Source organism: Lepus europaeus, chromosome 10 (assembly GCF_033115175.1).
Source record: "Lepus europaeus isolate LE1 chromosome 10, mLepTim1.pri, whole genome shotgun sequence".
Lineage (NCBI taxonomy): Eukaryota > Metazoa > Chordata > Mammalia > Lagomorpha > Leporidae > Lepus > Lepus europaeus.
In genome coordinates, this window is record NC_084836.1 from 125,427,598 (window position 1) to 125,448,955 (window position 21,358).

At 62.8% G+C, this 21,358-nt stretch overlaps 1 protein-coding gene across 2 annotated transcripts in view; it reads left to right on the forward strand.

Annotated features, from left to right (window-relative positions):
* Positions 1-5,439: 5,439 nt before the first annotated feature.
* Positions 5,440-21,358, forward strand: part of DNAJC5 (DnaJ heat shock protein family (Hsp40) member C5) — a 28,499-nt gene continuing 12,580 nt past the window's right edge. Inside the window, exon 1 of one of the 2 annotated variants that reach the window (XR_009867112.1) lies at positions 5,440-5,538. The gene's annotated coding sequence lies outside the window, so the exon portion shown is untranslated. The remainder of the gene's footprint in view (positions 5,539-21,358) is intronic. The other variant, XM_062204496.1, reaches the window with a different exon arrangement.

The window sequence follows — 21,358 nt, forward strand, 5'->3', positions numbered from 1 at the left end:
CCTACGTCGCCTTAGGCTTTATTTATAATCTTTATACGGAGGGCTCCTTAGTGGGTTCTGAGCAGTGTCCAGAACTGCAGGCGCAGCGTGGGGCCTCCCCGGGTGGGCGGCGCCGAGTGCGGGGCCCCCAGGGGAGTGGCGGGGTGCAGTGCCGGCTCCGGCTTCCTGCCAAGGCACACCCCGCGAGGGAGTGGTGCTGGCGGAGTAGCTCGGCTCCTGCCGTGCGTGTGGGAGACCTGGGCTGAGTTCCCTGCTTCCACCCTCAGCCCCGGCTCAGCCCCGGCTCAGCCCCAGCTGTGTGGGTCTGGGCGAGCAGCCCCGCGGGTCAGCTGGGAGTGGACTCTGGTGGGAGCAGCCCCTCGGGTCAGCTGGGGGTGGGCTCTGGGGGTCAGCTGGGAGTGGGCTCTGGTGGGAGCAGCCCCTCGGGTCAGCTGCAGGGGATGGGCGAGCAGCCCCGCGGGTCAGCTGGGGGTGGGCTCTGTGGCGGGAGTAGCCCCGCGGGTCAGCTGGGGGTGGACTCTGGTGGGAGCAGCCCCTCCGGTCAGCTGGGGGTGGACTCTGGTGGGGGCAGCCCCTCCGGTCAGCTGGGGGTGGACTCTGGTGGGGGCAGCCCCTCCGGTCAGCTGGGGGTGGACTCTGGTGGGGGCAGCCCCTCCGGTCAGCTGGGGGTGGACTCTGGTGGGGGCAGCCCCTCCGGTCAGCTGGGGGTGGACTCTGGTGGGAGCAGCCCCTCGGGTCAGCTGGGGTGGGCTGGCGGGAGCAGCCCTTTGGGTCAGCTGGGGGTGGGCTCTGGTGGGATAAGCTCCTCGGGTCAGCTGCAGGGGATGGGCGAGCAGCCCCGCGGGTCAGCTGGGGGTGGGCTCTGTGGCGGGAGTAGCCCCGCAGGTCAGCTGGGGGTGGACTCTGGTGGGAGCAGCCCCTCGGGTCAGCTGCAGGGGATGGGCGAGCAGCCCCTCCGGTCAGCTGGGGGTGGACTCTGTGGCGGGAGTAGCCCCGCGGGTCAGCTGGGGGTGGACTCTGGTGGGGTCAGCTGGGGGTGGGCTGGCAGGAGCAGCCCTTTGGGTCAGCTGGGGGTGGGCTCTGGTGGGATAAGCCCCTCGGGTCAGCTGCAGGGGATGGGCGAGCAGCCCCACGGGTCAGCTGGGGGTGGGCTCTGTGGTGGGAGTAGCCCCGCGGGTCAGCTGGGGGTGGACTCTGGTGGGAGCAGCCCCTCCAGTCAGCTGGGGGTGGACTCTGGTGGGAGCAGCCCCTCCAGTCAGCTGGGGGTGGGCTGGCGGGAGCAGCCCCTCCAGTCAGCTGGGGGTGGACTCTGGTGGGAGCAGCCCCTCCAGTCAGCTGGGGGTGGGCTGGCGGGAGCAGCCCTTTGGGTCAGCTGGGGGTGGGCTGGCGGGAGCAGCCCCTCCGGTCAGCTGGGTGTGGGCTGCGGGAGCAGCCCTTTGGGTCAGCTGGGGGTGGACTCTGGTGGGAGCAGCCCCTCCAGTCAGCTGGGGGTGGGCTGGCGGGAGCAGCCCTTTGGGTCAGCTGGGTGTGGGCTGGCGGGAGCAGCCCTTTGGGTCAGCTGGGGGTGGGCTGGCGGGAGCAGCCCCTCCAGTCAGCTGGGGGTGGACTCTGGCGGGAGCAGCCCCTCCGGTCAGCTGGGGTGGGCTGGCGGGAGCAGCCCCTCCGGTCAGCTGGGGTGGGCTGGCGGGAGCAGCCCCTCCGGTCAGCTGGGTGTGGGCTGCGGGAGCAGCTGGGCTGTGGCCGCCTTCCCTGAGGAGCTGCCAGGAGCTCGCTCCTGCTGTTAAGCTGCCACAGCCTGGCAGCCTCCCTGGAGCCCTGTGGGGGGCGTGGCCAGAGGGCTCTGCCTTGGGGTCTGCACTGCCCACAGCACACCTGGGTGTGGCGGCTGGGCACGAGTGCCACTTGGTGTCCTTCCTCCAGAGCCAGAAGCTGTCCGGGCTGTGGGGAGCTGGCGAGGGCCCTGACGTGCAGCTTCGTGAACTGGATGATGGGCAGTTGTCAATAAAGCATCCCCTGGGGAGAACCCTCAGCCACTTGTTTGGTGTGTCTTTCAGGATGGGGACAGCACGGAAGAAGAAAAGGGCCTGCAGTCTTGGGGGTGGGGGCAGGAGCACAGCCAGGTGGTGGTCGGCAGGGAGGCACTGGGAGGTGTGGGGGGCTGTGTCGGCCCATGTTTGAGGGCCCTTCCGAGACAGCACCTCATGTTCCATGTGGGTTCACTTCATGGGCTCCACAGCAAGGTGGGTGTGCAGTGCTTGGCCAGGTGGGAGGAGGGGACGTGGCCAGGTCCTGGTGGCACTTCAGCCCCACCAGCTCCTGAGGGAGGCCTACAGCGCCACCCCCTGTGTGTTAGGTACTGGGAGCCGCTTTATCTGCAGGAAGGGATACAATGGCTCAGAGACACCTGTTTCTCCCTCCACAGTGACTTAAACGATTTCCATTTTCATTCACTTGCTTTGAGACTGACATCGGCATCCACTGCTTCACCCCAGACACCAGCAGCAGCCACACTAGGCTGGGCCAGGCTTCAGCCGGGTCCCCAGGACTTGACCATCAGTGCTGGGATTGGAAGCAGAGCCAGGGCTCTGATGAGGCGGGAGGGCGCCCCAGACGGCATCCCAGCCACTGCACCATGCACCCCACTCCTGTGACAAGTACGATCTTCCATCCACTGGGCCACTCCCCAAATGGCCACAACGGCCGAGGCTGGGACAGGCAGAAGCCAGGAGCTTCCTCCTGGTCTCCCACGTGGGCACAGGGGCCCAAGCTCTTGGGCCATCCTGCTTTAGCAGGGAGCTGGATCGGAGGTGGAGCAGTAGAGACACCATCGACATCCCTCTACGATGCTGGCTCTGCAAGAAGCTCTGGTTCTGGCCCAATGACTACGGACATTGTTTTCAGGTTATATTGGGCCTGTGCTGTGGTATAGTGGGTCAAGCCTGCAGTGCTGGCATCAGTTCAAGTCCCGGCTGCTCCATTTCCAATCCAGCTCCCTGCTATGGCCTGGGAAAGCAGTAGAAGATGACTCAAGTCCTTGGGCCCCTGAACCCACATGGGAGACCTGGAAGAAGCTCCTGGCTCCTGGCTTTGGACCAGTGCAGCTCTGGCGGACGCAGCCAATTGGGAAGTGAACCAGCGGATGGGAGACCTCTCTACCTCTCCTCTGTGTAACTCTTTCAAATAAATAAATAAATAAAAAGGTTTTTTTTATTTGAAAGAGTGAGAGACAGAAGAGAGAGAACTTCCATCTGGTTTGTCATTCGCTAAATGCCCACAACAGCCAGGGCTGGCCAGACGGAGCTGGGAGTCTGAAACTCCAGCTGCATCTCCCACGTGGGTGGCAGGGACCTGAGGACTTGGGGCGCCACCTACCTCCCAGCACATCAGCAGGGAGCTGGGTCAGAGTGGAGCAGCTGGGGCTTGTGTTGGGGTGTTCGCGGCAGCTCAGCCGCGTGTGCCACAAGGCCCACCCCCACCCCACGGTGATGTAAGCAAGTGTCTACACAGTCTCATTCTCTTCACTTCTTAATGTTTCTTGTATTTTTCATCCACTTGAAGGGCAGGGTTATGGAGAAAGGGAGAGATTTTCCATCCACTAGTTCAATCCCCAAATACCCACAACTGGGGCTTGGCTGGGCTGAAGTCCAGGCCCCCCCTGTGGGTGGCAGGGTCGCACCCACCGGAGCCATCAGGGCATGCATTTGCAGGAAGCTAGGCTCTGACAGCACGAGCCCCAAGTCTGGTGCCAGAGGGTGTGCAGGGCTGCGGCAGGTGGAGCCTGCACTCGGCCATCGCAGAACAGAGGCGGTGCTGGCCACGTCCCCCTTCTGAGGGCACTTAGCAAGCAGACGTGGACGTGCGGCTCCAGCCGGAGACACTGCCAGCACTTGCCAGCATGCTCTCCTCTGACTTCCCTGAAAAACATTTGTAGGGGTTGGTGCTGTGGCACAGTGGGTAAAGCCTCCGCCTGCAGTACCAGCATCCCATGCGGGCGAGGATTTGAGTCCCGGCTGCTTCACTTCTGATCCAGCTCTCTGCTGAGGCCTGGGAAAGCAGTAGAAGACGGCCCAAGTCCTTGGGCTCCAGGCACCTGCATGGGAGACCTGGAAGAAGTTCCTGGCTCCTGGCTTTGGATCAGCCCAGCTCTGGCCCTTGCAGCCATCTGGGGAGTGAACTAGCAGATGGGAGATCTCTCTGCAACTCTGACTTTCAAAAATATTTTTTTAAAGATTTATTTATTTGACAGAGTTACAGAGAGAGAGAAAGGTCTTCCTTTCCATTGGTTCACCCCCAAAATGTCCACTACGGCTGGCGCTGCGCCGATCCGAAGCCAGGAGCCAGGTGCTTCCTCCTGGTCTCCCATGCAGATGCAGGGCCCAAGCACCTGGGCCATCCTCCACTGCCTTCCCGGGACACAGCAGAGCTGGACTGGAAGAGAGGCAACCCGGACTAGAACCCGGCGCCCATATGGGATGCTGGTGCTGCAGGCGGAGGATGAACCAAGTGAGCCATGGCGCCGGGCCCATAAATAAATCTTAATAAAATAATCTGCGCAGCATCGGTATCTGTAGACAGACACACGTTGCCCCTGCAGGTTGTGCGCGAGCTGCTCTGCGCTCGTCCCCTGGGAGCCGCCGTCAGCACTCGGTGCTGGGGGACAGCGTGTCCGCTGCGTCCCTCGAGGGCCTGGCTCACGCCTGCAGCTCGGGCACAGGCTGCCCACAGCCGTCCGAAGTGGCGCCAGGTCCACCCTTCTCACGCCCCGGTTCTCACCCTGGTCCCTCTCGGCCGCCGGAGCGAGCAGTGTGGACGGGCACGGGAGCCTTGGGTGTCACCTGGCCCATGGTCTCTCTCGTTTAAACTGCGTGTTTCCGTGCTCGCCCCCACCGCGCACCTCCCGCCGCCCCAGGTGCGCGGTGGCACAAACGGGCAGGAGCCGCGCCCAGGCGCTCGCGTGCGGGATGCGGCCCGGCTCAGGAAGCTGACCACGGGGGCGGCCGGCAGGTGAGCGCTGGGCGGGGGCCGAGGGCAGCGCCCGCGTTCAGGGCGGGGCGCTGCGGGTCCGTCCCTGCCGCCTACGCCGTCGTCGGCGCTGACTGGGAGGCGTCCAGCCCGGCTGGGGCGGGGACGGCGTCTCCCCGGCCACTTCTTTGGGGACATTTTCTCTGACGCAAGGCGCTGGGCAGAGCGGCCGCAACACGCGGAGCTCGCCGGGTCCCGGGGGTCGCGGAACACCGCGCCCGGCACCGCCCCCCCGCCGAGGCTCCGCCCCCGTCGGGCGGGGCCTGCGGCGGCGCAGGCGCAGTCAGCCCCCGCCAGCCCCCGACCCGCCGGAGCCCACGTCCTTCCGGGGGCGCGCGCGCCGGTGCGGGTGCGTGCGTGAGCGTGCGCGTCCCCGCCGCCTCTGCCGGTGCTGCTCCCGCGCCCTCTGCTGCCGCCGCCGCCCGAGTCCCCGCTGAGGAGCGCGTCGGCCGGCGGCCCAGCAGCGCCGCGGAGCGGGAGCCGAGCCGCGAGCCGGCGGGCGGCGGGCGGGCACAGGTGAGTGCGGGGCGGGGGCGAGGGGCCGGCGACGCGGGCGGCGGGGCCGGCGCGCTGCGGCCGGGGCGGCGGCGGCCTGGGGGCCGGGGGCTGGCCGCGGCGTCGCGGGCTCGGGGCGCGGCCGGGGCGGCTCCGGGCCGGGGTCGGGCGCGCCCCGGGGGCCTCACCTGCTCCGCCGCGGCGCCGGCGGCGGCTCCCCCATTGGCCGCGGCGCCGCGCGTGGGGGCGGCGCTCGCGCGTGGGGGCGGGGCCGGGGCGGGGCCGCGCGCGCGCCCCCCGCCCCCCCGGGCCGCCCCCCGCTGCAGCCATGACGGCTCGCGGACCCGACTGGCCGGGGCCGCGCAGCCTCCGTGTTGCGACCCGGGACGCGTTCGCGGTGCGACAGAGCGATGCGGCGTCCCCGCGGGGCGGGACAGCCGAGGTCTGCGGCGTCCGCGCGGCGCCCGGCGCGGGCCGAAGTTCCCGCGTTGCCTTTGCGCCCAGGGTCGGGCCGAAGTCCTCAGCTGTCGTGGCTTCGCTGTGTTTGTGGCGCTGGACACTGCCCCCCACAGAGTCCACGGGTGCTGGACACTGCCCCCCCCCCGCTCTGAAGAGGTGCAGTGATGGACAGCCCGGGGCAGGCCCCCTGGTTGGATGCAGGTGGTGTGGGCAGTAGTCCTCCCTGTGGCAGAGCTGCAGGACGCGAGCTGGCCCGGGGGACCCCCGTGGGCCTCTGAGCGGGGTCCCGGTGCCCCTCCCCACTTCCTGCTCCGTGCTCACCCCACTCCTGTTTCTGCTTGGTTTTCCTGGTGCTGTCTGCAGTGCACTCACTGGTCCGTGTGGCGGAGAGAACGTCACAGGTGCATGTGTGCACATGTGTGAACATGTGTGTGCTGAGTGTTACAGATACACGTGTGAACATGTGTGTGCTGAGTGTTACAGATACACGTGTGTGCTGAGCCGTGTTACAGGTGCATGCGTGTGCCGGGTGAGTGGGGACAAGGCGTTCAGCAGAGGCTGTGGGAGACGCTGCCCCGTCACCAGCAGCCGTTGTGAGGGAGTGCAGGGACCCTGGGGAGTGCCTGAGTGGGGCCCCGGGACCCCTGCCCGTCAGTCGGGGCAGGAAGACCACCTAAGACCTCCTCCTAGGATGGCCCAAGTCCTTGGGCCCTCACCCGCATGGGAGGCCAGGAGAAGCACCTGGCTCCTGGCTTCGGATCAGCGCGGTGCGCCGGCCGCAGCATGGCAGTCACAGCGGCCGTTGGAGGGTGAACCAACAGTAAAGGAAGACCTTTCTCTCTGTCTCTCTCTCTATCCACTCTGCCTGTCCAAAAAAAAAAAAAAAAAAAAGACCTCCTCCTAGACCCTTTGAGCATTTAGCCTGTGATTGCTTTGTTTTAATGATTTATTATGTGAAAGCTGGGGAGGCGGGGAGGCAGGCAGGCAGACATTTCCCATCCACTGCTCATGCCCCAGATGATCACAGTGGCTGTGTCTGGCCCAGGCCACAGCCAGGAGCCAGGAGCTCCACCCTCGTCTTCCATGTGGGTGCAGGGGCCCAAGCACTTGGGTTATCTCATCCACTGCTTTCCCAGGCCATTAGGAGGGAGTTGGATCGGAAGCGGAGCAGCCAGGACTCCAGCTGGCACCCATATGGAATGCTGGCGTCGCAGGCAGTGGCTTTACCCGCTGCGCCACAGCGCCAGCCCCTGGAATGACTTTGAAGTTAAGATGTCTCAGAAATTGGAGTCCAGAGGTAGGCCCTGTGGCACAGTGGATTAAGCCGTCACCTGGGGGGCCCACACCCCGTGTTGGAGCACCAGTTCAAGTCCTGCTACTGTGCGTCTCATCCATTCTTGCTAATGCTCCTGGGAGGCACTGGATGGTGGCCCCAAAATCCTGGGGCTCCGCCACCCGTGTGGGAGGCCTGGGGGAGCTCCTGGCTCCTGGCTTAGGTCTGGCCCAGCCCTGGCCCAGCCGGGTTGTTGAGGCGTCTGGGGAGGAAGCCAGCGGAGGGAAGAGCTTCCTCTCTGTCCCTCTGTGAAAAACTGCAAACCTGCGGTGCTTAGAGGTTTGTCTTCGTCACCCAGGATGCCTCACCTGGAAACCCTCGGTTCTGGGTTTGATGTCTGGTGTTTGAGAAGAAGGGGGTCATCTGCCTGGCTCTTATGTGTTTATTTTTTACTGTTCCAAATGCAGAGTTACAGAGAGAGAGGGAAATGTACAGAGAGAGAGAGAGGTCTTCCATCCGTTGGTTCACTCCCTAAATGGCTGCTAAGGCCAAGGCTTGGCCATTCCAAAGCCAGGAGCCAGGAGCTGGGTGTCCCGCATGGGTACAGGGGCCCAAGCACTTGGGCCGTCTTGCGCTGCCTTCCCGGGTCATCAGCAGGGAGCTGGGTCAGAAGTGGAGCAGCTGGGTCTCCAGCCAGTACCCACGTGGGATGCTGGCATCTCAGGCTTCAGCTTTATCCACCGCGCCACAGCGCCAGCCCCTGCCTGGCTCTTAATGTAGAAGAGCTGCGTGAGCTGTCCGCGTGCCCTCAGCCGGGAGCCGTGGTTCTGTGGCAGAGCCTTGAGTAGAGGACTGGAGCCCTTTCCAGAACTTGGATCACATCGGCTGTGGCTCCGTGTGTGTGTGCTTGTGTTCTCTAACGGGTCGGGCCTTGGACAGGTCCTGGATGTTTCTGGTCACTTCTGCTCAGGAGTCACCTCCCCTCGCTGGTGGAAGCCAGTGGCACCGTGGCAGTGCCACACCAAGGGTCTCATTGGGGTGCTTGTCAGACGTGGGACTCGAGCCCACGCCTCCTGTGGCTGCCACGTCCTGGCCAAGCCCAGGCTGAGGTGTGCGGGAGGGGTCCTGGTGTGCTGGACCCTTCTCTGGGGTCAGGGGTGAGGGAGCAGAATCTGGGGTGTGTGGGGACCTGAGCTGCAGGTGTCCTGCAGATGCCCCGGGCCCCGTGCCCTGCTCTGGCTGCAACGCTGCATCTTGGTCTTGGGAGAGAATCCGGCTGTCAGTACCCGGTCAGCAGTCTGCCCGCAGCCTGCTCCCTGGGGGGGGGGGGGCCTCTGCCCGCAGCCTGCTCCCTGGGGGGGGGGGGCCTCTGCCCAGACCCCTGCTCCCTGGGAGGGGGGGCCTCTGCCCGCAGCCTGCTCCCTGGGGGGGGGCCTCTGCCCGCAGCCTGCTCCCTGGGGGGGGGGCCTCTGCCCGCAGCCTGCTCCCTGGGAGGGGGCCCTGCCCGCACCCCTGCTCCCTGGGAGGGGGGGCCTCTGCCCAGACCCCTGCTCCCTGGGAGGGGGGCCTCTGCCCGCGGCCTGCTCCCTGGGGGGGGGGCCTCTGCCCGCAGCCTGCTCCCTGGGAGGGGGGGGCCTCTGCCCAGACCCCTGCTCCCTGGGAGGGGGGGCCTCTGCCCGCAGCCTGCTCCCTGGGAGGGGGGGCCTCTGCCCGCAGCCTGCTCCCTGGGGGGGGGGCCTCTGCCCAGACCCCTGCTCCCTGGGGGGGGGGCCCTGCCCGCACCCCTGCTCCCTGGGAGGGGGGGCCTCTGCCCAGACCCCTGCTCCCTGGGAGGGGGGGCCTCTGCCCGCAGCCCTGCTCCCTGGGAGGGGGGCCTCTGCCCGCGGCCTGCTCCCTGGGGGGGGGGGGCCTCTGCCCGCAGCCTGCTCCCTGGGAGGGGGGCCTCTGCCCGCAGCCTGCTCCCTGGGGGGGGCCTCTGCCCGCAGCCTGCTCCCTGGGAGGGGGGCCTCTGCCGGCGGCCTGCTCCCTGGGAGGTGAGGGAGGTGGGGGCCTCTGCCCAGACCCCTGCTCCCTGGGAGGTGAGGGAGCTGGGGGCCTCTGCCCACAGCCTGCTCCCTAGGTGAGGGAGCTGGGGGCCTCTGCCCGCACCCCTGCTCCCTGGGAGGTGAGGGAGGTGGGGGCCTCTGCCCGCACCCCTGCTCCCTGGGAGGGGGGGCCTCTGCCCACAGCCTGCTCCCTGGGAGGTCAGGGAGGTGGGGGGCGCCTGCTCCCTGGGAGGTCAGGGAGGGGCCCCCTCCAGGAGGTGATGGGAAGGCAGCTCATCTGCTCCTCGCTGAGTAGAAGTGACAGTGGCTGCGGCTTATGTCTGGGCATCGGCTTGAGCCGTCCAGGGACGCTCTGCTGGGCCCCTCGGCCAGTGACTGCCCCAGCGAGGATTAGCCGCCCGTCCCTGAGCGGTCGCTCGTGGTGCAGCCTGCAGGGCTCAGGGATCAGGTTGCTGACGCCGGCCTGCGGTGTGGCCTCTGTGTCCCCTGAGTGCGCTGTGCTGATGAGCGAGTGAGTTTGCTGGGTTCTGGGTGCGATGTGTAGTAGCTGTTTGAGAGATGCAGGGCTTTAGAAATAAAAATTATTCTAAGTTGTGTTTCGAAAGGCAGAGTAAGAGAGAGAAGCAGACCCTCAGTCCACCCCACGGTAACTCTGACTGGCCGAGCCGGGCCAGGCCGGAGCCAGGAGCCAGGAGCTTCCTCCGGGTCTCCCATGCTGGTGCAGGGGCCCAAGCCTTTGGGCAGTTAGAGGGGAGCTGCATCGGAAGTGGAGCAGCCGGGACTTGAACTGGTGCGTGTGTGGGGTGCTGGCGCGTGTGCCGCCATGCCAGCCCCTCGTTGGAGAGCTCCGCTGACACCGAGGTTGCACATTCAGATTGCAGCAGGACTCGGGGTGCAGCGGGGCCCCCCGAGGGGAGCAGGACTCGGAGTGCAGCGGGGCCCCCTGAGGGGAGCAGGACTCGGGGTGCAGCAGGGCCCCCCTGAGGGGAGCAGGACTCGGGGTGCAGCAGGGCCCCCCTGAGGGGAGCAGGACTCGGGGTGCAGTGGGGCCCCCTGAGGGGAGCAGGACTCGGGGTGCAGCGGGGCCCCCCGAGGAGATCAGGACTCGGGGTGCAGCGGGACCTCCCCTGAGGGGAGCAGGACTCGGGGTGCAGCAGGGCCTCCCCTGAGGGGAGCAGGACTCGGGGTACAGCGGGGCCTCCCCTGAGGGGAGCAGGACTCGGGGTGCAGCGGGCCCCCCTGAGAGGAGCAGGACTCGGGGTGCAACGGGGCCCCGAGGGGAGTAGGACTCGGGGTGTAGCGGGGCCTCCCCTGAGAGGAGCAGGACTCGGGGTGCAACGGGGCCCCGAGGGGAGCAGGACTTGGGGTGCAGCGGGGCCCCCCGAGGGGAGCAGGACTCGGGGTGCAGCGGGGCCTCCCCTTGGTTTTGTGGCACAACTGAAATCCTCCACGGGTTCCTTCTGAGGCTGCTGTGTGCACACTGATGCTCCCTGCACCTCAGGGTCACTCCGCGTCTTCCGGGGATGGCTGCAACTCAGTAGTTAAGAGACAGAGGCACGCGTGCGTGCACACGCACACACATGCGTGCACACATGCACACGTAGACGGGGGGAGCTGGGCCACTTCCCATGAAACACCTGCTCCATGTAAATAGTTTCTTAAAATTCAGTTTTGTGGCAGAGAAATTTATCATTTCTTCCTAATACATATATTTTTAAAGATTTATGTATTTAGCTGAGAGGCGGAGTTAGAGAGGCAGAGACAGAGGCCTTCCATCCGCTGGTTCACTCCCCAGATGGCCACAATGGCCGGAGCTACACCGATCCGAAGCCAGGAGCCAGCAGCTTCTTCCCGGTCTCCCACTCAGGTGCAGGGGCCCAAGGACTGGGCCGTCTTCTACTGCTTTCCCAGGCACAGCACTTGTTTCGTCTTCCAGGCGCGTTAGCGGGGAGCTGGATCGCAAGTGGAGTGGCGGGATCTTGAGCTGGCGCTGCAGGCATCAGCTTAACCCGCTCTGCCGCAACGCCGGCCCAAACTTCGTATTTTTCGCCACATATTACCTGTCTGTATTTCCTTTGGCACATGGCTGTATTTTCCCCTTTACCTGCATAAGATTTTAATGTGTTTTCGTGGCCATTTAGCTACTGTCAAATGATTTGGTATTACAATCCGAGGGTGTTTTTGGCAGTAAATGTTGCTGGATTTTTCTCGCTGTGTCCTTTGACATAGGAAGGCTCTAGTTTTGAGTGCAGTCAGCATTGGGTTTCTGAGTTAACTGAGAGAGAAGTCTCGCTGCGGACAGCGCCTTGTAGTGCATGCTGGCAGGCACGGTCTCATCACGCGGAAGTTTTTTATTTAGGTCTTAAGGAAATGTAATGGTTGCATTTAGTTTTGAGGTGTCGCCGGAGTCTGTAGTTTAAGAATGACCTGGGAAGTGCAGTGTGGAATGTTGCTCCTTGTTGAAACAGTGTGTCTGCTTAGGGGGAGCAGAGCCTCTTCTCCTCTCCCTCTGGTCAGTAGTGAGCCTGGGCAGCCCCAGCTGTGGTCCTGCCTCCAGGCCATGGCTACTTAGTAGTTCTTAAGCCCTGACCTTAACACAGCCTTGGAGCTAACTGAACCAGGTTTTTTTTTTTTTTTTTTTTTTTAAGATTTATTTATTTTATTTGGAAGAGTTACACAGAGAAGGAGAGGCAGAGAGAGAGAGGACTTCCATCCACTGTGTGAACCAGTTCTGTAGAAGAGAAAGCACTCCCCTGTGTTAACAACATGCAAAGGGCCTGGTGCTACCATCCCAGATAGGCACTGGTTCGAGTCCCGGCTGCTCCTCTTCTGACCCAGCTCTTTACTATGGCCTGGGAGAGCAGTGGAAGAAGACCCAAGTCCTTGGGCCCCTGCACCCACTTGGGAGACTTGGAGGAAGCTCCTGCCTCCTGGCTTTGGATTGGTGCCGCTCTGGCCATTGTGGCCATTTGGGGAATGAACCAGCAGAAGGAAGATCTCTCTCTCTCTCTCTCTCTCTCTCTCTCTCTCTCTCTCTCTGTAACTCTACCTCTCGGGTAAATAAATAAAATCTGTTTTTAAAAAACAATATGTACAAATAGTGCCACATGTGTGTCGAAGTGTAGACACCACAGTCACAGGATCCAGTGCTGTCTCTCTTGGTACTGTTTTGTTTCTTCTTCCTCTTCTTCCTTTATTTCTTTATTTGAGGTAGAGTTAGAGCGAGAGAGGTGCCTCACAGCAGCCCATGGACTCTCCTGGCCCCGTCTGACCAAGAGGCTGCAGCTTGCCTGGGTCCCTGGGCGCTCTCGACTGGTAACCCAGCAGCTGCCGTCCGGCCACCAGACAGGCATCCGTCCCACAGGCCTCCCGGGGGTCAAGGGTGGTGGTCAGGATGCTGCCTGGGCTGCCCCCGCCCTGTGTCTGGGTGCCTGGGGTTTGAGTCCTGGCTGTGCTCTCAAAGTGGAGTGGCCAGAACACCATCACGGGCACTCTGACATGGGACGTGGACGTCCCAAGTGGTGGCATCACATGTGGTACACAGCGCCCGCCCCGTGCCTTCCTCGTGCTTGGTGTTCTGCTGAGGCCGCTTGCTGTGCACTCCAGGGAGCCTGGTAACACTGCTTCCCTGGCAGTGCCCGCAACACACAGGGCCCCGAACTTGGTCCGGGCCTCCCAGACAGGTGGCAGAGCCCCAGAATTGGAGCCAAGGTGTGCATCAGCAGGCAGCCACGTCAAGGGCAGAACTGGGCCCCAGACCCAGGCACTGCGGTTGGAATGCAGGTGTCGGAGCACTGCCGTCTCAGCCGAGAGCCGCAGCCGCCCTCTGTGGTGTGGCCTTGCCCTGGTTGGGTCTGGCCGTGACAGCCGAGGCGTCCCCAGTTTACGTGTCAGCTTCACGTCCATGCAGCTGATTCCCTGCTGCTGTCCAGGGTGAGCCCCACCGTGGACCTGATGCATCTTGGTCTGTTCAGGGCTGGAGCTGATTCTGGTTGTTGGGCGCTTTGGCCTTGGCCGTGGGAGATAACAGTCTTCAGGGGAAGCCATGCTGAGCCACAGCCGAGCAAGCACAGCCGCCGGCTGCCGGCAGAGGCCTCGTGGTGGCGGCCGAGGGGCAGCCAGGGGCCCGTGTCGCCCACATGTCTGCCCCGCTCCTGACCAGGGCCCAGCAGGACGCCCACCCACTCAGCTAGGGTCCCTTTGTAACACATCGCGGGGCACATAACTGCTCCAGTGGCGAGGGAGCCCACTGCGTCCAGTGCGGCGATGTCACATGAGCAGTTGCTCCAGCCACACAGGTGCTCCCTGAGACGCATGTCTGCCTCGGCGGCTGGCAGGCCAGGCGCTGGCTGCAGTGAGTGCGTTCTCGCTGTGTCCCTGGGGTCTGAGCTGACCCCCATCGGGAACACCACGGCGTTGGCATTAGTGGAACTGCTTCCTGGTCTCAGGGCATTAAGCTCACAAACCCAGCCATTGCTCTGGCTTCTTGCTGGAGTTGTCTGCAGACCCTGGCCCCAGGAACCTCCTGTGAGGAGAGGGGAGAGGGGAACAGGTGTTCGCGGTGGCAGAGAAGTCTGTGCCGTGACCCTGAAGTCGTCCACTCTGCCTCTAGGACCCTGTGTAGCTCCCAGGGCCTGCGGAGAGCTCGCCATGGCCCTTGAGTGAGGGTCAAGGGCCGTCTTTGTCTAGTGTCACTTCCAGAAGCCCCAGCCTCAGACCTGGACTGCGGTGGGTCTGGTTGTCTTCGCCGGTGGGTTGCATGGTGCTGCAGTTACCTGGTGGAAGCAGGGTTTGGTGTGTTGCATCGAGGCCTTGCACTAGTCATCGTGTCGGAGCTTACAGGCATGGGGCGTGCACCTCCTGTCTCCTAAAGGGTTGCTCTGGGTTCTCAAGTGGGAGGGGTGGATGGGCAGGGCATCGGGTCCGGGGCAGGGCAATGGGCCCAGGGCAGGGCAGCGGGTCCGGGGCAGGGTCCGGGGCAGGGCAGCGGGTCCAGGGCAGGGCAATGGGCCCAGGGCAGGGCAGCGGGTCCGGGGCAGGGTCCGGGGCAGGGCAGCGGGTCCGGGGCAGGGCATCGGGTCCGGGGCAGGGCCCAGGGCAGGGCAGCGGGTCCGGGGCAGGGTCCGGGGCAGGGCAATGGGCCCAGGGCAGGGCATCGGGTCCGGGGCAGGGTCCGGGGCAGGGCAGCAGGTCCGGGGCAAGGCAATGGGCCCAGGGCAGGGCAGCGGGTCCGGGGCAGGGTCCGGGGCAGGGCAGCGGGTCCAGGGCAGGGCAATGGGCCCAGGGCAGGGTAGCGGGTCCGGGGCAGGGTCCGGGGCAGGGCAGCGGGTCCGGGGCAGGGCAATGGGCCCAGGGCAGGGCAGCGGGTCCGGGGCAGGGTCCGGGGCAGGGCAGCGGGTCCGGGCAGGGCAGCTGGCATGGAACAGGGCAGCAGGTCCGGAGGCTTTGCCCAGTGCCACTGTGTTGTGGTGTCTGAACCGTTGGTCACCTGGTGTTGTGAAACGGGCAGCTGTTGCTGGTCTCTGAGAACGCAGCCCGCGGAAGCGGGTTTCCTCACCGCCTTGCCCCACGGCGCTGGCGCCCGCCTTCCTGCGCCCAGCCAGAACGCTCGCGACGGCGGCTGCGGAGGGAGAGCTGTCGGAGGGGACGTCCTATCACAAGCCAAACGCTGGTTAGGAAGCGCTGCAGCAGTCTGAGAACAGTCGCCGCTGACATCTCCACAGCTGGGCTGGTTTCTTTTTCTGTGACCAGTGGCACAGTGCGCAGCTTTTAACAGTGGGAGCTGGAAGCAGCCAGTGGCCGCCCAGGCCGTCCGCAGGTATGCACTTAGTGTGGACTGACGTCCTCTTACGTCCGTTTGTCTCCTCAATCCAGGTGCCTAGCAGTGTGTGTTCACAGGCCATCCTTGGGGCCCGCGCTGTGGTGTAGTGGGCTAAGCCTCCGCCTGCACTGCTGGCATCCCATGTGAGCACTGGTTCAAGTCCCAGCTGCTTCACTTCTGACCCAGCTCCCTGCCAATGCTCCTGGGAAAGCAGCCAAGGATGGCCCAAGGGCTTGGGCCTCTGCACCCATGAGGGAGACCTGGAAGAAGCTCCTGGCTTGAGTTTGGCCCAGTTCTGGCTGTTACGGCTAGAAGATCTCTCTCTCTCTCTCTCTCTCTCTCTCTCTGCCTCTCAAATAAATAAATAAATCTTTTAAAAAGATTTGACTTGGTTCAGTCCTACAGGGCTCGTTAACGTTGCCAAGTCCAACAATCTAAGTCATGGCTGACAGCAGGGAAACCTGCCGGGTCATTTTCTTGATAATTAATTAATTCTTGTTCTGCTTGTTGGTGGCTTAGCAGTTTTATGAACTAGTCAGTTTCTCCATTAGAATCTGGGAATTAAGCTCATCAGGAACCTGTACTTGGCACAGTTCTCTCCAGGAATCTCCTTGCAGACAGAGCTTATCGGCTTACGGCCGCCGGGGAGAGCCAGCTCCCGTCTGAGTGGCCACTCCTGCGCGGCTGTGTGGACGCTGAAGAGAGTTCCTCGTCACAGGGGAGTTTGGTTATTTCTGTCGCAAACAGCGCTCAAGGCGGCTGCAGCCACAGCTGGGAGTCCTGACGTCCGTGCAGCCACGGAGCTGATACTTCCCGCGCGGCTGAGCGCCTCGAGCCCGCCTGGGTAGCAGGTCGTCCCCATGAGGGCGGCCTTCCAGGTGTTCCCAGGGCCCAGCTTAACTCAGGGTGAGGAGGAGCCTTCACTTGGAAGGTGGTTTGGGGAGTTGGTGGCAGGCGTGGGATTTGAACACTTGATCAGAACGGGCTCATAGGTTGCTGTGAACGTCATTCGTTGAGCCAGAGAGCTTTCAAAGGCAGAGCTGTGTGTAGCTAGCTCCTTTAGTGAAGAGGGCCGGGTCTCCGGTGCTCACCGCACACACCCCCCCACCACGAGTTCTTGCTCTGCTGTGGGCCGGTGCTCCAGGAACCCTGCCGGAGCACAGGGACCAGGTCCCAGCTCTGACCATGTGGTTTGTGTGTGTGGTTTTTTTTTTTTAAAGACTTATTTATTTATTTGAAAGAGTTACACAGAGAGAGAAGGAGAGGCAGAGAGAGAGAGAGAGAGAGGGAGAGGTCTTCCATCTGCTAGTTCACTCACTAGTTGGCTGCGACAGCCAGAGCTGTGCCAATCCGAAGCCAGGAGCTTCTTCTGGGTCTCCCATGTGGGTGCAGGGGCCCAAGGACTTGGCCCATCTTCTTCTGCTTTCCTGGGCCATAGCAGAGAGCTGGATCGGAAGTGGAGCAGCTGGAACTAGAACCCGGTGCCTGTGTGGGCTGCTGACAGCTGTACACTAATACCCTTCTGAAACCGTTCTCACAGACTCCTCCATCAGCCTCGCAGGGCCTTCTCGTCCCTCAGTTCCGTCCTGTGTTGTCCTCTGCTCGTTTGGAGTAACTAGGCATCCTGCTCTTTCCCCTAAACAAAGCAGCCCACAGCCTGATGACTTCCCCGCCTCCTGTCCACTGTGCAGAGTGTTGGCCTTGTTGCTTCTGGACCTCTGGTTACCGGTATTCATTAGCGTTCCTTGCCCCTCGTGGCCCTGGGGCCCGTGGAACGCTGGGAAGCCGTGGTGAAGTGGCTGTGTCCTGAGCAGTTGTCACTGCTCTGGTCCAGTGGGGCTCCTGAGGTGTGCTTCTCCAGGCTCAGTTCCGGGCGTTCACTTTCTGGGAAATTGCTTGTGTGCTGAGTTACGGCCCTGTACTTCTGAAGAGATGGCTGCTCTCAGTGGACAGCCTGGAGGCACAGTGGGCGCAGTCTGGAAGTTTGCAGGTGCAGAGTTGTTCTCTGCAAGGAGCAGTGGGAAAGAGAGGCTCTGAAATGCCACAAGTGGTTGGGAGGCTTCCATCTCCAGTTTTACTAGTTTATTTTTGAGGCGGGTGCCGGAGAGAGCTTCCATCTGCTGGTTTGTCCCAGATGCCCCCAGGTGGTTGGGCTGGGCCACGCTGAAGCCAGGAGCCAGAACTCCATCTGCGTCTCCCCCGTGGGTGGCAGGGACCCAAGCTCTGGAGTCAGCATCTGCTGCCTACACATCAGCGGGAACTTGAACCCAGGCCCTCGTGGCTGCAGCGAGACGTCTGCTGTGGTGTGTGTCCCTCCCGTGGCGCTGGACGAACTCTGCAAAGATTCTTGATAGGAAGGAATGGAAAGTCGTTCACAGTTGAGGTCAGCAGCTTTACAAAGGGGCTGGCGCTGTGGCCTAGCGGGTGAAGCCACCGCCTGCAGTGCCAGCATCCCGGCTGCTCCACTTCCGATCCAGCTCCCTGCTGATGGCCTGGGAAAGCAGTGGAGGACGGCCCCGGTGCCTGGGCCCCTGCACTGACGGGGGTGACCCAGAAGCTCCTGGCTCCTGGCTCCTGGCTTTAGATCGGCGCAGCTCCAGCTGTTGCGGCCATCTGGGGAGTGAGCCAGCTGACGGAAGACCTCTCTTCTTCCCCCCCCCCCCCCCGCCCCGCCCCGTAACTCTGCCTTGCAAATAAAATAAATAAACCCTTAAAAAAAAAAAAACAAAATAACCTCTTTAAAAAAATATAAAAGCTTTATAAGCCACCTGACATGAAATCTTATTCTGTCGGCCAGAAAAATAATTTGGACTCAGATTTTTTTAATCTTTTTTTTGAGAGGCAGAGAGAGGTCGTCCATCCTTTGGTTCGCTCCCCGGACGCCCACAGTGGCCGAGGCTGAGACAGGCCTGAAACTCAGAGAGTGACAGGGCCCCCTCGGCCGAGCCCTCGCCTGCTGCCCCAGGCACTCTGACCAGTGGCACCATCCCCCCCCCCCCCCCCGGCAGGTTGCCGAGGGCCCCGGGGCTGTGCTTCAGACCCCACTTCTGATGCCACACTGTTAAAAAGGAAACGTTCGGCAGAGTAAATGCAGCCGTGTATTTGAACAAAGCCGTGACTCATGATCCGCACCCGGAATCAGCAGAAGCTGAGAGCTCCACCCAGCAGCTTTAGGGACGGGAAGAGGAAGTGTCCTGCAGACTTGGCCTGCTGCTCAGCGTCAGGCTGTCCACCTCACCTGGACGCGTCCGAGCCGCCTGCAGTCTGATTGGCTGAGACTGTGTTACTTGTCGATTAGGCTGTCATTTTTCTACAGATTAAATTAGGTTGGAGTTTCCTGTGTGTGGAGGTGGATTAAAGCCAGTTTTTTGTTGTTGTTGTTGTTGTTTTTTAAGACTCGTTTATTTATTTGAAAAGCAGAGTTACAGAACGAACTTTCCTTTGTTGGTTCACTCCCCAAATGGCAGTAATGGCCCCACACTGGGTCAGGCCAAAGCCAGGAGCCTGGAGCTTCTTCCAGGTCTCCCATGTGGGTGCAGGGGCCCAAGCACTTGGGTCATCTGCTGCTGCTTTCCCAGGCCATCAGCAGGGAGCTGGGTTGGAAGTAGAGCAGCCAGGACTGGACCTGGCGCCCACATGGGATGCAGCTTCACCCGCTACACCACAGCGCCGGCCCCATCCAGGCCAGATTTTAACAGTAGGGTGAAGTGCAGGGCCCTACGTGCCTGCCGTGGCGAAGGTTCCCTGAACTGCAGCAGGTACCCAAGGCTCTCTCACCACGGGGTCGGCCCCTGTCTTACGGCTTCTGATCGAGGTGTCGGAGGAGCACTTACTCTTGGCTACATAGCAGGTTTGATGCAATCTTTTTTTAAATTTTAATTATTTTCATTTTAAGGCAGAGGCAGATAACTTCCATTCACTGGTTCACTCCCCAGATGTCCCTAACAGCCAGGGCTGGGCCATGCTCCTGTGTGGGTAGCAGAGATCCAAGTACTGGAGCCACTACTGGCCACCTCGCAGTTAACAGGAAGGTTAGCAGGAAGCAGGATCAGAAGTGAGGAGCCAGGACACAAGGAGGCGCTGCAGTGTGGGCTATCCCAGGACACAAGGAGGCGCTGCAGTGTGGGCTATCCCAGGACACAAGGAGGAGCTCCAGTGTGGGCTATCCCAGGACACAAGGAGGAGCTGCAGTGTGGGCTATCCCAGGACACAAGGAGGCGCTGCAGTGTGGGCTATCCCAGGACACAAGGAGGCGCTGCAGTGTGGGCTACCCCAGGACACAAGGAGGAGCTGCAGTGTGGGCTATCCCAGGACACAAGGAGGAGCTGCAGTGTGGGCTACCCCAGGACACAAGGAGGAGCTGCAGTGTGGGCTATCCCAGGACACAAGGAGGAGCTCCAGTGTGGGCTACCCCAGGACACAAGGAGGAGCTGCAGTGTGGGCTATCCCAGGACACAAGGAGGAGCTGCAGTGTGGGCTACCCCAGGACACAAGGAGGCGCTGCAGTGTGGGCTATCCCAGGACACAAGGAGGAGCTGCAGTGTGGGCTACCCCAGGACACAAGGAGGAGCTCCAGTGTGGGCTACCCCAGGTGCACCTTGCACAGTCCCTGGAGGGGTCGTTTGATTTGTAATTCCAAAGGCTCCCATGTTGCTAACACTGAGCTCTCTGCAGGGCAGGCTTTTCCCAAGAGCCACTGGGAGGCGGTGCCGGGGGCTGGTGCTGGCCTTCCCAGTTGGCCATGCAGCAGATGCCAGCGCCTGGAGTGCCTGGGTTGGATGCCCGCCTCCCGGTAGCGCCTGGAGTGCCTGGGTTGGATGCCCGCCTCCCGGTAGCGCCTGGAGTGCCTGGGTTGGATGCCCGCCTCCCGGTAGCGCCTGGAGTGCCTGGGTTGGATGCCCGCCTCCCGGTGGCGCCTGGAGTGCCTGGGTTGGATGCCCGCCTCCCGGTGGCGCCTGGAGTGCCTGGGTTGGATGCCCGCCTCCCGGTGGCGCCTGGAGTGCCTGGGTTGGATGCCTGCCTCCTGGTGGCGCCTGGAGTGCCTGGGTTGGATGCCTGCCTCCCGGTGGCCAGACCCGCGGAGGCACCAGGTGGTGGCGGAGGATCTTGTTAACTGCAGGAGACTCACAGCACCCAAATCCTCAATTTCCAGTAACAAATTCATAAAAATGCATCCGACGGCCGTCCCACACCGTGTGGCTGAGCGTCCGCCTCTGCCTTTGCCCTGTTTCGTGACACTGACTGATGGGTGACACAGCTCGGCTGTGGCTCTGCCCCCTGCAGATGTCCTGTGAGCTCAGTTCTGTGAGATGTGAGTGCTTGCGCCTCTCGGAAGCCTCCGGAGCTTTCCACCGGCTAAGCCACGCTCGGCTGTGCTGGTTCTTCCTGGGATCTGCGTCTCAGGTGTTGTGCGTGGTGAGTGTGGAGCTGAGCCCTGTCCCGGTTCCTCCTGTGGGGAGAGAGCTGCCCGGCGCTGCCCCGTCCCCTGTGTGCCCCTCGCTGTGTGCACAGCGATGGCCTCGGTCCGGGGAGGAGCGTGGTGCCACTGCCTGCACGTTGGCTCCTGAGTGGCGTCTTCTCAGGGCAGGTGCTGGGGCCACAGCGCCTGTCCACTGCGGACTGCGGCCTCCTGTGTGCAGCTGGGCCGGCCCCGCACGCACTGTTCCTGTGTGGACTCTGAGCCCTGAAGGCTGACCAGTAGTCCTGCCTCCTACGGAATGCGAGGAGTACTTCGGGAGTTCCTGGAGAATGGAAGTGGAAGAGAAGTCTGTTTTGGTGCAGACATTTTGGAGTCCGTGCGTAGTTTTCTCACAACGTGCGCTTCTCACAAGCTTGGTGAAACCTGCTCTTCAGGGGGTGTTTGGTTGTGAGGTGAGAAACGCTGACAGGGCCCCGGGCATCTGTGGTCCTGTGGCTCAGGACAGGGCACCTCCCTCTCTCCCTCTCCCCCTCCTTCCTTCCTTCTCCTTCCCCTTCCCTCCCTCCCTCCCTCTCCCTCTCCCTTCCTCTCCCTCCCTCTCTCTCTCCCTCTCTCCATCTCCCTCTCCCTCTCTCCCTCCCTCTCCCTCCCTCTCCCTCTCCCTCTCTCTCCCTTCCTCTCCCTCCCTTCCTCTCCCTCTCCCTCTCCCTCTCCCTCTCTCTCTCCCTTCCTCTCCCTCTCTCTCTCCCTCTCCCTCTCTCCCTCTCTCTCTTGCTCTCGCTCTCTCTCTCGCTCTGGAGGTCGGGCTTGTCCTGCTCTTGCTG